Below are 16,175 nucleotides of genomic sequence, written 5' to 3' on the forward strand. Positions count from 1 at the left end.
ACTAAATATGTTTGGAGTAAAGGCAAAAAAACTTTAAAATTTTTTTCATTTATTATTTATTACAAATTTTTTACTCTGTATCCAGCTGTGGCCCCCTCCTTCATCTCCATCCAATCCAACCCTGCCTCCCTTTCTTCCCCCTAAGTCCCTACCCTAGTCCACTGATAGGGAAGGTACTCCTCCCCTTTTATCTGACCCTAGCCTATCAGGTCTCAATGATGCTGGTTGCATCTCCCTGGGTAATTTACTATTGTCTTTTACAATTAAATTACTCTTTAAGTTTGATTTATTCATTTCTTAAAATTTATTCACTTTGTATCCCTGCTATAATCCCCTCCCTCATCCCTCCCTACCTCCCTATTCTCCCCCTATACCCTTTTTCTATTCCCCTGATACGGAAGGACTTCCTCTCCATCTATCTGAACCTAACCTATCGGGTCTCATCAAGGCTGGTTGCATCTTCTGCCTCTGTGCCCTGGCAAGGCTGCATACTCTAGGAGTAGGTGATCAAAGAGCCTGCACTTATTTAATGTTAGAGAGATTAAATAGAAGCCCATAGGCTGCTCAAGATTCAGTATGTGTTCTTTTATGTATTAGTAGTACCCATTACTTGGAAAATGAGCAGCCTATGGGCTTCCTCTGAACAGGGGGTCTAGGTACTCTCCATGCAAGGTCCTTAGTTGGAGTATCAGTCTCTGAAGGTCCCTATGGGCCCAGGAATTTTGGCTGTGTTTTCCTTCTTGTGGAGTTCCTGTTTCCTCTAGTTCTTTCTATCTCCCTCTTCTTCCTTAAGGTTACCAGCACTATGCACAAAGTTTGGCTATGAGTTACAATATCTCCTTTAATATCCTGGTGGGTGGATTCTTTCAGAGATCCTCTGTGGAAGGCTCCTGTCTGTTCCTTGTCTTCTCCTACTTCTGATATTTATCCTGTTTGCCCTTCTGAATGACAACTAAGCATCTTCCCTGGGGTTCTCATTGTTTTACATGGCTAATATCTACATATGAGTGAGTATATAGCATGTGTGTCTTGCTGCTTCTGGGTTACCTCACTCAGGATGATCATTTCTAATTCCTACCATTTGACTGCAAATTTCATGATTTCCTTTTTTTTTTTTTTTTTTAATGCTTAGTAGATTTCCATTATGTAAATATATCACAGCTTCTGTATCTTTTCCTCCATTGAGGGACATCTAGGTTTTCCAGATTCTGGCTTTTACAAATAAACAGCTATAAACATAGTTGAGCAAATGTTCTTATTGAATGGTAGGACATCTCTTGGGTACATGCCTAGGAATTTTATATCTACATCTTGAAGTAGCACTTTTTCTAATGTTCTGAGACAGTGCCAGATTGATTTCCAAAGGTTACATTCCCACCAATGTATGGATAAGGGTTTCCCTTTCTTCACAACTTCTCCAGCATGCATAACCCCTTATTTATTTATTTATTTATTTATTTATTTATTTATTTTTGCCATTCTGATGGGTGTGAGGTAGAATTTCTGGGTAGGTTTTATTTGCATTTCCTGAATGACTAAAGATATTTAGCACTTCTTCAAGTCTTTCTGTGACATTCATTATTCCTTTGTTGAGAATACTCTGTTTAGCTCTGTACCTCATTTTATAATTGGATTAATTTCTTTGTTGGTGTTTAACTTCTTCAGTTCTTTATATATTCTGGATATTACCCCTCTGCCAGATGCAGGGTTGAGGAAGATCCTTAACCAGTCTGTAAGCTGTCATTTTGTTTTGTTGACAGTGTCCTTTTCTTTACCCAAGTTTCATGAGGTCCCATTTATTATTTTTTGATCTTAGAGCCTGTGCTGTTGGTGCTCTGTTCAGGAAGTTGTCTCCTGTGTCACTGAGGTCAGGGCTCTTCATCATTTTTTATTTTAACAGATGTACTGTGTCTGGATTATGTTGAGGTATTTGATCCACTTGGACTTTAACTTTGTCAGTTTGCATTTTTCTACATGTAGACATGCAGTTAGACCAGCACCATTTGTTGAAGATGCTGTCTTTTTTCCATTGTATGGTTTTGGCTTCTTTGTCAAAAATTAAGTTTCCATAGGTGAGTGGGTTTATTTCTGGATCTTCAATTTGATTTCATTGATCCACCATTCTGTTTCTGTTCCAGTATAATGCTGTTTTCATTACTATTCCCCCATAACACAGCTTGAGATCTGGGATGGAGATACCTACAGAAAATTTTTATTGTACAGGATTGTTTTAGCTATTCTGTATTGTTGTTTGTTTGTTTGTTTTTGTTTTTCCATATGAAATTGATAATTTTTCTTTCAAGAGCTGTAAAAAATTGTGTTGGCTGTCAGAATAAGGTACGAGAATGGAATCATGAGAGAGAAATTCTGAGTACTTGTGATAAAACTCTAAGTCCTATGACCTCAGTTTCTTCAAAAACATGGAATTGTTCTTGGGATGTGCGTTAGTGGCCTTCCAGGTGTAGCAGATAAGAATTTTTTTTGCCTAAGATTACTCATTACAAATGACCATTTTTATTTGTTTATATGCCACTATGCTTTTGCTATAGGCAGCTTGTCCTTTTGATTAAATATAGCTTCAAATCATGAGAACTCAGGTATCATTTCTTAAATCTATACAAGTTTTCTGATTCTTTAAGTAAATTTTGCTGTTGCATGAAAAAAAGATGTGTTAGTATTTTGATGGGAATTGCATTGAATCTGTAGATTGCTTTTGTCAGGATGACCATTTCCACTGTGTTAATCCTTCCGATCCATGTGCATGGGTGATCTTTCCATCTTTTGTAATCTGCTTCAATTTCTTTTTCAGAGACTTGACTTTTTTTTTCATACATCTCTTTCACTTGCTTGTTTAGAGTCATACCAAGATAGTTTAGGTTATTTGTGGCTATTGTGAAGGTATTGTGAAAGGTGATGTTTCCCTAATTTCTTTCTCAGCCAGTTTGTCTTTTGTATACAGATTTTTTTGAGTTAATTTTGTATTCTGCCACATTGCTGAAAGTGTTTATAAGCTGATGGAATTCCCTGGTAGATTTTTTTTTTGGTCACTTGTATATACTATCATATCATCTGCCAATAGTGATACTTTGTCTTCTTCCTTTCTGATTTGTATCCCCTTGATCTCCTTTATTTGTCTTATTGCTCTAGCTAGAACTTCAAAAACTGTGTTTAAGAGTAAGGAGAGAGGGGCAGGCTTGCCTTGTTCCCAATTTCAGTGTGATTGGTTTAGGTTTTTCTCTTAGTTTGATGTTGGCTGTCGCTTGCTGTGTATTGCTTTTGCTACATTTAGGTATATAACTTGTATCCCTGATCTCTCCAAAACTTTAAACATGAAGAAGAGCTAACACCAACACTCTTCAAACTATTCCACAAAATAAAAACAGAGGGAACATTACCAAACTCATTCTATGAAGCCACAGTCACCTGATACCTAAACAGCACAAAGACCTAATCTCACTTATGAACATTGACAGAAAAATACTCAATAAAATGTTTGTAAACCAAATACAAGAGCACATTAAAAATGTCATCCACCACAATCAAGTAGGCTTTATCCCATACATGCAGGGTTGGTTCAGTATATGGAAATCCATCAATGTTATCTACCATATAAACAAATAAATGGAAAAAACAAAAACAAAAACAAAAAACATGATCATCTCCTTAAATGCTGAAAAGGCATTTGACAAAACTTTAACACCAAATTCATCTTTCATGTTAAAGTTTCCGAGAGATCAAGGATACAAGGCATAATTAAATTATTTGTTTACATCAATGGAGTTATAGTTAGCAAAAGTAATAATGGGTACTACATATCAGTGTAATTGCCAATATTTATTCACAATAGGAGAGCATCACATTTATGCAAATGATTAAAAATCATGTGAAATGCCAAAAAGTGGTAAGATTCGTTTTGTACTTTAATGAGATCTTTTATTCTCTTCACGGCATTTTTTTTTAAGTATTCTGAGTGCTATGCAATAGCACTAAAAGCTGAAAAATTAAAATGGCATATGCTATGATAAATTATGCACATGTGAAGCATGTATTTTTCGAACAAATTATGATTATAAATATACAAAGGGACAAAGAAAATTGAATAAAATTGCATGGCACAATATACTTTTAATTCCCTATGTCAACTTTTCTATAGTCGGTTTTATTGAAAATCCGGAAAAGCCTAGTTTGCTTGTGTCAGTGAGAATGTTTCTGTATAAGACTATGGTGTATATCAGTGCCTGAGAGTAGTAAGATCACCCCACTGGCTTGAGGTTATATAGAATAATAAAGTTGATGTTTCTTCTTCATGTCCTCCTTCAACACTGGATGTGAATTTGTGTTGTCTCCTGAGACATAAAACTCCAGGTTATTTATTTATTTATGTATTTATTTATTTTTTATTTATTTGCATGCAGTGGGGGGAGGAGGATTTTCTTTTTTTTATTTTTTTCCCTTTTTTTAAAAATTTTTCATCAATTACACTTTATTCATTCTGCATCCCCCCCATAAGCCCCTCCCTCCTCCCCTCCCAATCCCACCCTCCCTCCTCCCTCTGCTTGCATGCCACTCCCCAAGTCCACTGATAGGGGAGGTTCTCCTCTCCTTTCTGATCTTAGTCTATCAATTCACATCAAAAGTGGCTGCATTGTCCTCTACTATGGCCTGGTAAGGCTGCTCCCCCCCAGGGGGAGGTGATCAAAGAGCAGGCCAATCAGATTATGTCAGAGGCAGCCCCTCTTCACATTACTATGTAACCCAATTGGACTCTGAACTGCCCTGGGCTACATCTGTGCAGGGGTTCTGGGTTATCTCCATGAATAGTCCTTGGTTGGAGTATGAGTCTCTGGGAAGTTCCCTGTGTTCAAATTTTCTTGTTCTGTTGCTCTCCTTGTGGAGTTCCTGTCCTCTCCAGCTCTTACTATTTCCCAGTTCTTACCTAAAATTCTATTCACTCTGCCCAACAGTTGCCCATCAGGCTCAGCATCTGCTTTGATAGTCTGAAGGGCAGAGGCTTTTTATTACAACTCTCAGACCACACTTCATCAGCATGTAAAGTCAAACAATTACAGAATGAATGAGGCTGGAGGTAAAAACTGAAGCTGAGACCATGGAGGAACACTGAGAAAGGGCATGCTCCTTAAGGCTTGCTCAGTCTGTTTCATCACATAACCCAGGACCATGTGGCCAGTGGTGTCACTGCTCAGAATGGGATGAGCTTTTCCATATCAATAATTAGTTGAAAGATGTCCTACAATCTTTCCTCTAAGTAATCTGATAGAAGCATTTTCTGATCTGAGTTTCCTCTTCCTGATAATGCTAGTCTGTGTCATATTAACAGCAATACCCACCATAACGAAAGTAAGCAAATGATAACAGGTAGCACACTATACTTTGTCCTTTAAAGGCAGTTGTACACCACAGTACTGACGGATATGGACACTGTGAAATCATTCCATCTTATTTGGAGCTGCAGTGTTCCCTTATACAAAGTCCTCTGAACCCTGTGATTTAGCCCCTGGTTTTTCCACCTTTCCAATCTGCAGGTTATCTGGTTTCCAGGTATCTGAAATCCTAAATCTCTAGTAAATTAATTGAAGTTTTTCATTTTGTAGAGACACAAATTAAATCATACCAAAACAATATGTCTAGAAACTGAAAGAAAATTATACTGATCAAGGTAAAACAGGCATGGAAAACCAACCCCTCCCTGTCCATACTCACATATGAACATAACCATCATATATCCATTTTCAAATCGAAGTAAGTGTAAAAACCAGGAAGCCGCAGGAGGCCATTTAGAAAGGTGATGTGTTCAGAGAGTAATACCACAGTCAAATGGAGATACTATCCAAATAGAGAAGGCTCGAAAGTTTGCAGGACGTAGGTGTGGTGGTGGGAGGGTATGGGATAACCAAAATAAAATGGAGTAAATAGAGATATAGAAACCTACTTTTAAACATAACCTATCTTTTAAAGATATAGCCATACATATATATGGTTAAATATATCATACTAGAAAAAATTACTTTGAAGTGGTTTTTCTAGTGTGAATTTTAAAGCGGCTGCTATAACACATAATAATATTTTTATTAAATAAAAGTCCCAGTGTGGGATAAAATATCATAAGTTACTAGCTATGTCATATTCAGAGTGTATACAAAAGGAAACCTATCAACAGTCAGGTAGGGATGGGAAAGCGGCTCCAGAAGACCTTCATCTCACTGCTTACCTGCTTATTAGTAATATATCCAAGGAGGAGGAAATCACTGATGATCTCAGCAGGCACTAATGGATAGTTTTAATCAAACCATCATAGTTACTCTTCTATTGCTATAAAGACACATCATGACCAAGGTAACTTCCACTAGGGAAATTTTATTTAGGGAGTTGTTGTTCAAAAGGGTTAGAGTTCATAAAAGCGATGGCAGGCACCATAATATGGAAACAGAGAGTCAGGTATGATGCCACAGCAGTAGCTCTTATTTACATCTGGTCTCAGGCATCTGTCAGAAACACGCAGACACACACACCGACAGACAGACAGAGACAGGGATGGAGAGTAGAGCTAGAGAGACAGAAAGAGACATTTTAAATTTTAAAGCACACCCAGTGACAACTATCCTTCTGCCCTTGAATAGTCCCACCCAACATGAGCCTATGAGGAGTATTCTCACTCAAACTACTACAGAAATGTTGACTCAGATATCACAGGAAAAAGTAAAGGGATCACAAAACAAATCCAAAATCCATGATTCTAGAAAAGGAACTGCAAAAAATTAGACTGTGGTTAAATGGTGGGAGGGAGATTTGAGAGGATAGGAAGAGACTAATCATACAATATATAAAAGAATCAAATTTTTAAATAACAGGATTAATCAATAAAAATAGTAATACAATGTAGAACACATTTATTATAATTTTTAATTCTTTTTTAAATTTTGTTGCAATGGACAAACTAAATACCCTAATTAAAAGATTGCAGGGACACAGATTAAACAGATTAAAGTACAGGAAGATCATATTAATTTATTACAGTGCATGGCAACTCACCTAAATCAACATTACTGTAGAGACCTATTGCTAATTTTGTTAATGTAAGAAGTAAAGATGTATAAAATGTTATTCCAATATTTTACATAATAGAATGAATTAAGTATTGCTTGTCACAGCAATCAAATATATGATTCATAACACTAGAATCATTTGGATAGCAATAATCTTTTCAAAATTTTTTTTATTTTTATTAATTACAGTTTATTTACTTTGTATCCCCCCTGTACATCCCTCCCTCCTCCCCTCCCAACCCCACCCCACCCATCTCCCCACCTGTGTCCCACTCCCAGTCCACTGAAAAGACAGATCCTCCTCCCCTTCCCACTGACCCTAGTCTATCAGGTCTCATGAGGAGTGGCTGCATTTTCTTCTTCTGTGGCCTGGTAACGCTGCTCCCCCTCAGGGGGAGACGATCAAAAGGCAGGTCAATCAGTTCATGTCAGAGACAGTCCCTGTCCCCATTACTATGGAGGCCACTTGGATACTGAAGTTCCATAGGCTACCTCTGTGCTGGGGTTCCAGGCCATCTCCATGAGTAGTCCTTGGTTGGAATATCAGTTTCAGAAAAGACCCCTGTGCCCAGACATTTAGGATCTGTCACTGTCCTTGTGGAGCTCCTGTCCTCTCCAAGTCTTACTGTCTCCCCCTTCTTTTATAAGAAGATTCCCTGTACTCTGCACAAAGTTTGGCTATGAGTCTGATCATCTGCCTTGATACCCTGCAGGGTAGAGCCTTTCAGAGTCCCTCTGTGGTAGGCTACTGTCCTATTCCCTGTTTTCTTCCTCCTCTGACGTCCATGCTCTTTACCTTTCTGAATAGGGATTTAGTATCTTAGCCAGAGTCTTCCTTCCTGATTAGCTTTCTTAGGTGTACAGATTTTAGAATTTTTATCCTATATTTTATGTCTAGTATCCACTTATGAGTGAGTGTATACCCTGTGTGTCTTTCTGCTTCTGGGATTCCTTACTCACAATGATCTTTTCCAGTTCTCACCATTTACCTGCAAATTTCATGATTTCCTTGTTTTTTACCTCTGAGTAATATTCCATTGTGTATATATACCACAATTTCTGTATCTATTAATCAACTGAGGGGCATCTGGGCTGTTGCCAGCTTCTGGTTATTACAAATAAAACTGCTACAAACATGGTTGAGCAGATGCCGTTGTTGTATAGTTGAGCGTCTTTTGAATATATGCCTAGCAGTGATATAGCTGCATCTTGAGTTAACACTATTCCTAATTGTCTGAGAAAGTGCCAGACTGATTTCCAAAGTGGTTGTGTAAGTTTACATTCCCACCAGCAAAGGAGAAGGGTTCCCCTTCTTCACATCCTCTCCAGCATGTGTTGTCACTTGAGTTATTCATCTTAGCCATTCTGATGGGTGTAAGGTAAAATCTCAGGGTCATTTTGATTTGCATTTCCGTGATGACTGAGGAGGTTGAACACTTCTTTAAGTGTTTCTCTGCCATTCGATAATTCCTCTATTGAGGATTTGCTGAAGGAGGCAGAAGCAGGAAGATCACAAGTTCGAGGCCAGCTACACAGTTAGTAATATTCTTGACAAAGAGATTATGTATTATATCTAACTTCTTATCCACTTACACAGCTTGAAAACTCTTTGTTAGGTAACATCTCAAATATTTACAGTTAGTATTAGAGAGCCACTAAATTCCAAAACAAAAAACTAGCGCATGATGTAGAAAGTCATTTTCTAAGTACAATATATAAAATCTGATTGTCCCATTTCTGCAAGCTCCTATATTAAATCCTCACATACAGTAGGGCTTAATGTTAAGTTACCATTTCACAGTTCTGAATCAAGGTCTGAGATCTGTCTTTGTGGCTTTAGCTTATCATCTCTTCCTTGTCTTTATAAGCTTGCTCTATTTGCATATCCTAATCTCTTCTCAGAAGAGCACTACTCATGATGGTCAAGGTTCCACCTAGTGACCTCATTTCATCTTACAGATTTCTTTAAAGACCCTATTTACACGAACAGTCACACCTGGAAATAACATAGGATTCAAACAACTACATTATAAAAGGACATAAACTATTTCTTAAAAGCAAAGATTAAAACAAGCAAGTTAATATCAGTATCATTGCAGCATTGTTTCTAAAGCCAACAATCTCAGCCTGTCAGTAGTAAAGAAAACAAAACACACACACACAGACACACACACACACACACACCAGTGTGACAGAGAGGGAAGGGTGGAAGAGAGAGAGACAGACAGAAGCTGAAAAAGAAACATTTTAGCCACAAGACTGTGGAGATTTTTTACATGTTGTAATATGTATCAAAACTAAAGGTTGAATAAAATGAGTCAGATAAAAGAACACAAACACATGATTCTACTTATATGAAATATCTAAAATAAATAATTGCATAGAGATAGATTATTATTAATCAATTAGATTATGGATTATTAGGGCTACAGTGGAGAAGAAATGAAGGATTCATGGATACTGAGGTTTTTATATTGATGGTGAAGATAAAGTTTTGAAAAAGTTATGGTGACAATTGCCCAATGTAGGAAATATAATTACATTTTACGTAATATATTAAAAATATTTACTCTTTAAACAGATACAAGAAAACTCAAATAATCCCTTGTATTCTATCCAACCACCATGGACTAAAGCTGGACCTCAACAACAATGGAAATAACAAAAAGCCTACACACACATGAAAACTGAACAACTTGATACTCAATGGCAATTGGGTTAAGGAAGAAATAAAGAAAGAAATTAAAGACTTATTAGAATTCAATGAAAATGAAGGTACAACGTACCCAAACTTATGGAACAGAATGAAAGAAGTGCTTAGAGGAAAATTTATAGCACTAAGTGCCTTCAAAAAGAAATTTGCAACATCACATACAATAAACTTAATGGCCCAACTAAAAACCCTAGGGAAAAAAAAAAAAGAAGCAGACACATACAAGAGGAGCAGACAGCTGGAAATAATCAAAATCAGGGCTGAAATCAATCAATTAGAAACAAATAAAACTACTCAAAGAATCAATGAAACCAAGAGCTGGTTCTTTTTTTTTTTTTTTTTTTTTCATAGCAGTTTATTTATTTATTTATTTATTTATTTATTTATTATTTATTTTTTTATTTTTTATTTTTTTTCATTAGTTTTCTTTTTTCTTTTTTATTTATTTATTTATTTATTTTTTATTTTTTTATCAGTTACATTTTATTAACTCTGTATCCCAGCCATGTCCGATCCCTCATTCCCTCCAAGTCCCTCCCTCCCTCCCTCATCTCCACCGTGCCCCTTTCCAAGTCCACTGATGGGGGGACCTCCTCCCCATTCATCTGATCCTGTTTTATCAGGTATCTTTAGGACTGGCTTCAAAGCCCTCCTCTGTGGCCTAACAGGACTGCTCCTCCCTTCGGGGGTGGGGAGACCAAAGAGCCAGTCATTGAGTTCCTGTTAGAAATAGTCCTTGTTCCCCTCACTTTGGGAAACCAATTGGTTACTGAGCTACCACAGGCTACATCTGAGTGGAGGTTCTAGGTTATATCCATACATGGTCCTTGGTTGAATGTCAGTCTCAGAAAAGACCCTGTGCCCAGATATATTTGGTCCTTGTGGAGCTCCTATCCTTTCCCCATCAGACTAACTCCCCTTCTTTCTTATGATTCCCTGTACCCAAAGTTTGTTCAAGTAAACAAAAAGGACACTTGCTCAACCATGTTTATAGCAGCTCTATTTGTAATAGCCAGAACCTGGAAACAACCCAGATGTCCATCAACGATGGAATGGGTACAGAAATTGTGGTATTTTTATACAATGGAATACTACTCAGCAATCAAAAAGGAGGAAATCATGAAATTTGCAGGCAAATGGTGGGATCTAGAAAAGATCATTCTGAGTAAAGTATCCCAGAAGGAGAAAGACAAACATGGGATATACTCACTTATATAGACCTATAAGATATGATAAACATAATGAAATCTATACACCTAAAAAAGATAATCAATTGAGCGGACATGGGGTAAGATGATCAATCCTCATTTAGAAAGACAGATGGGATGTGCATTGAATGTATGACAGGAGTCTACTGAGCGCATCTGAAAGACTCTAACTAGCAGTGTTTTCAAAGCAAAGACTCATGACCAAGAGCTGGTTCTTTGAGAAAATCAACAAGATAGACAAACCGTTAACCAGACTAACTAAAAGACATAGAGAATCTATCCAAATCAGTAAAATCAGAAATGAAAAGGGGGACATAATTACAGACACTGAGGAAATCCAAACAATCATTAGCTCATACTACAAAAGCATATATGCCACAAAATTTGAAAATCTAAAAGAAATGGACAGTTTTTTTGATAGATTCCATTTACCAAAATTAAGTCAAATGAGGTGGAAAAACTGAATTGTCCTATATCCCCTAAGGAAATAGAAGCAGTCATCAACAGTCTCCCTTCCAAAAAAAAAGCCTTAGGCCAGATGGTTTCAGTGCAGAATTCTACCAGACCTTCAAAGAAGTGCCAAAATCAACACTCCTCAAACTATTCCACAAAATAGAAACAGAAGGTACATTACCAAACTCATTCTATGAAGAGACAGCCACCTTTATATCTAAACCACACAAAGACCCAACCAAAAAAGAGAACTTCAGACCTATCTCTCATGAACCTTGATGCAAAAACACTCAATAAAATACTGGCAAACAGAATCCAAGAACACATAAAAGATATCATCCACCATGACCAAGTAGGCTTTATCCCAGGCATGCAATGGTGGTTCAATATACAGAAATCCATCAATGAAATACAACACGTAAATAAACTGAAGGAGAAAAACCACATGATCATCTCCTTAGACACTGAAAAAGCATTTAACAAAATCCAACACCCATTCATGTTTAAAGTCTTGGAGAGATCAGGGATATAAGGCACATACCTAAACATAGTAAAGCCAATATACAGCAAGCTTACAGCCAACATCAAACTCAATGGAGAGAAACTCAAACCAATCCCACTGAAATCAGGGACAAGACAAGACTATCCACTCTCTCCATATCTCTTCAACATAGTACTTAAAGTTCTAGCTAGAGCAATATGACAAGTAAAGGAGATCAAGGGAATATAAATTGGAATGGAAGAGGTCAAGTTTCATTATTAGCAGATGATATGATAGTATGCATGAGCGACCCCAAAAATTTAACCTGAGAACTCCTTTAGCTGATAAACACCTTCAGCAAAGTGGCTGGATACAAAATTAACTAAAAAAAAAAAAAAAAAAAAAAAAAAATCAGAAGCCCTCCTGTATACCCAAGACAAAAGAACAGAAAAAGAAATTAAGGAAGTTTCTGTTTTGATGATGGTGTCCTTTCTTTCATGAGGTCCCATTTATTGATTGTTGCTCTTAGAGCCTGTGCTGTTGGTGTTCTGTTCAGGAAGTTGTCTCCTGTGCCAATGAGTTCAAGGGTATTCCCCACTTTTTCTTCTGACTAATTTAGTGTGTCCGGTTTTATGTTGAGGTCTTTGATCCACTTGGACTTCAGCTTTGTGCATGGTGATAAGTGTGGATGGATCTATTTTCATTTTTCTACATGTAGACATCCAGTTGGACCAGCACCATTTGTTGAAGATGCTATCTTTTTTTCCATTGAATGGTTTTGGCGTCATTGTCAAAGATCAGGTGTCCGTAAGTGTGTGGGTTAATTTCTGGGTCCTCGCTTCAGTTCCATTGATCCACCATTCTGTTTCTATGCCAGTACCATGCAGTTTTTATAACTGTTGCTCTATAGTATAGCTTAAGATCAGGGATGTAGATACCTCCAGAAGATCTTTTATTGTAGAGAATTGTTTTAACAATTCTGGGTATCTTGTTATTCCATATGAAGGTGAGAATTTTTCTTTCCAGGTCTGTAAAAAATTGTGTTGGTAATTTGATGGGCATTGCATTGAATCTGTAGATTGCTTTTGGTAAGATGGCCATTTTTACTATGTTGATCCTGCCAAGCCATGAGCATGGGAGATCTTTCCATCTTATGATATCTTCTTCCATTTCTTTCTTCAGAGACTTGAAATTTTTTTCATATATGTCTTTGACTTCCTTGGTTAGGGTTACTCTGAGGTACTTTATGTCATTTGTGGCTATTGTGAAGGGTTTTGTTTCTCTAATTTCTTTCTCAGCCCTTTTGTCTTTTGTATACAGGAGGGCTACTGACTTTTTTGAGTTAATTTTGTATCCGGCCACTTTGCTGAAGGTGTTTATCAGTTGTAGGAGTTTCCTGGTAGAGTTTGTGGGGTAACTCATGTATACTACCATATCATCTGCAAATAGTGATAATTTGACTTCCTTTCCAATTTGTATCCCTTTGATCTCCTTCAACTGTCTTACTGCTCTAGCAAGGACTTCAAGTACTATGTTGAAGAGATATGGAGAGAGTGGGCAGCCTTGTCTTGTCCTTGATTTCAGTAGGATTCCTTTAAGTTTTTCTCAGTTCAGTTTGATGTTGGCTGTAGGTTTGCTGTATATTGCTTTTGCTATATTTAGATATGTGCCTTGTATCCCTGATGTCTCCAATACTTTAAACATGAATGGATGAAACAAAACGACTGCCTACAGACTGGGAAAGAATCTTCACCAACTGTTTATCTGACAGAGGGATAATATCCACTATATATAAAGAACTAAAGAAGCTGAAAAACAGCAAACCAAGTAATCAAATTAAAAAATGGGGAACAGAGCTAAACAGAGAACTCTCTGTAGAGGAATATCAAATGGCAGAGAAACACTTAAAGAAATGCTCAATGTCATTAGCCATTCAGGAAATGCGAATCAAAACCACCCTGAGATTTCACATTACACCCTTCAGAATGGCCAAGATGAAAAACTTAAGTGACAACACATGCTGGAGAGGCTGTGGAGAAAGGGGAACCCTCCTCCATTGCTGGAATGTAAGCTTGTACAACCACTCTGAAAATCTATCTGGCACTTTCTCAGACAAGTAGGAATAGCACTTTCTCAAGATCTGGCCATACCACTCCTAAGCATGTATCCAAAAGGGGCTCAAGTACACAATAAAGACATTTGCTCAACCATGTTTGTAACAGCTTTATTTGTAATAGCCAGAAGTTGGAAACAGCCCAGATGCCCCTCAACTGAAGAATGGATGCAGAAATTGTGGTACATCTACACAATGGAGCATTACTCTGCAATGAAAAATAAGGAAATCATGAAATTTGCAGGTAAATGGTGGGACTTGGAAAGGATCATCCTGAGTTAGCTGTCCCAGAAGCAGAAAAACACACAAGGTATATACTCACTCATATATACATATAACATAGGATAAACCTACTAAAACCCTGAACGTCTAAAAAAACTAATCAAGAGAGTGGACTCTGACTACAACGCTCAATCCCCATCCCAAAAGGCAAAGAGGATAGACATCAGAAGAAGAAGTAAACAGGAAACAACCTAGGAACCTGCCACAGAGGGCCTCTGAAAGACTCTGCCCTACAGACTATAAAAGCAGACACTGAGACTTAAGGCCAACTGATGGGCAAAGTGCATGGAATCTTAAGTAAAAAGTGGGAAACAGTAAGATCTGGAGAGGACAGGAACCCCACAAGAAGAGCAACAGAACCAGAAAATTTGAATACAGGGGTCTCCCCAGGGACTCATAATCCAACCAAGGAACATGCATGGAGATAACCTAGAACCCCTGCACAGATGTAGTCCATGACATCGTAGTATCCAAGTGGGTTTCATAGTAATAGGAAGAGGGACTGCCTCTGACATAATCTGATAGGTCTGTTCTTTGATCACCTCCCCCTGAGAGGAGAGCAGCCCTACCAGGCCACAGAAGATGATAATGCAGCCATTCCTGATGGGATCTGATAGACTAAGATCAGGAGGAAGGAGAAGAAGACCTCCCCTATCAGTGGACTTAAGAGGGGCAAGCAAGAAGAAGTGGGAGGGAGGGTGGGAGTGGGAGGGGAGGGGAGAGGGGCTTATGGGGGATACAAAGTGAATAAACTGTAATTAATAAAAAATAAATAAAAGAAATTAAGGAAACAATACCCTTCATAATAGCTACTAATAATATAAAGTACCTTGGAGTGACTCTAATCAAGCAAGTGAAAGATCTGTAAGAGAAAAACTTTAAGTCTCTGAAGGAAGAAATTGAAGAAGACATCAGAAGATGGAAAGAACTCCCATGATCATGGATCTGTAGGATTAGCACAGTGAAAATGGCTTCTGCCAAAAGCAATCTACAGATTCAATGCAATTCCCATCAAATACCAACATAATAATTAATAGACCTTGAGAGAAAAATTATCAACTTCATATGGAGTAATAAAGAAACCCAGAATTTCTAAAATGATCCTGTACAACAACAGATTGTCTGGAGGCATCTCCATCACTGATCCAAAGCTGTACTACAGAATAATAGTAATAAAATCCACATGGTATTGGCATAGGAACAGATTAGGGGATCAATGCAACCAAATAGAAGATCCAGAAATGAACCTACACACCTATGGACACTTGATTTTTTACAAAGAAGCCAAAACCATTCAATGGAAAAAGACAGCATCTTCATCAAATGGTGATGGTCCATCTGGATGTCTACATGCAGAAAAACAAAAATAGATCGATATTTATCACCCTGTACAAAACTAAAGTCCAAGTGATAACACCTGCTGGAGAGGTTGTGGAGAAAGAGGACCTCTCCTCTATTGCTGGTGGGAATGCAAACTTGTACAACCACTTTGGAAATCAATCAGGCTCTTTCTCAGACAATCAGGAATACTACTACCTCAAGATCCTGCTTTACCACTCCTGGGCATATATCGAAAAGATGCTCAAGTACACAACAAGGACATTTGCTCAAACATGTTTGTAGCAACTTTATTAGTAACAGCCAGTTACAAAACTGGAAACAACCCAGATGTCCCTCAGTTCAGGAATGGATACAGAAATTGTGGTACTTTTAAACAATGGAATACTACTCAGCAATTAAAAACAAGGAAAACATGAAATTTTCAGGCAAATTTTGGGATCTAGAAATGATCATCATGAGTGAGGTATCCCAAAAGGAGAAAGACACACACAGTATATACTCACTTATATAGACCTATAAG

This window comes from Meriones unguiculatus, chromosome 3, assembly GCF_030254825.1.
Source record: "Meriones unguiculatus strain TT.TT164.6M chromosome 3, Bangor_MerUng_6.1, whole genome shotgun sequence".
Taxonomy (NCBI): Eukaryota; Metazoa; Chordata; class Mammalia; order Rodentia; family Muridae; genus Meriones; species Meriones unguiculatus.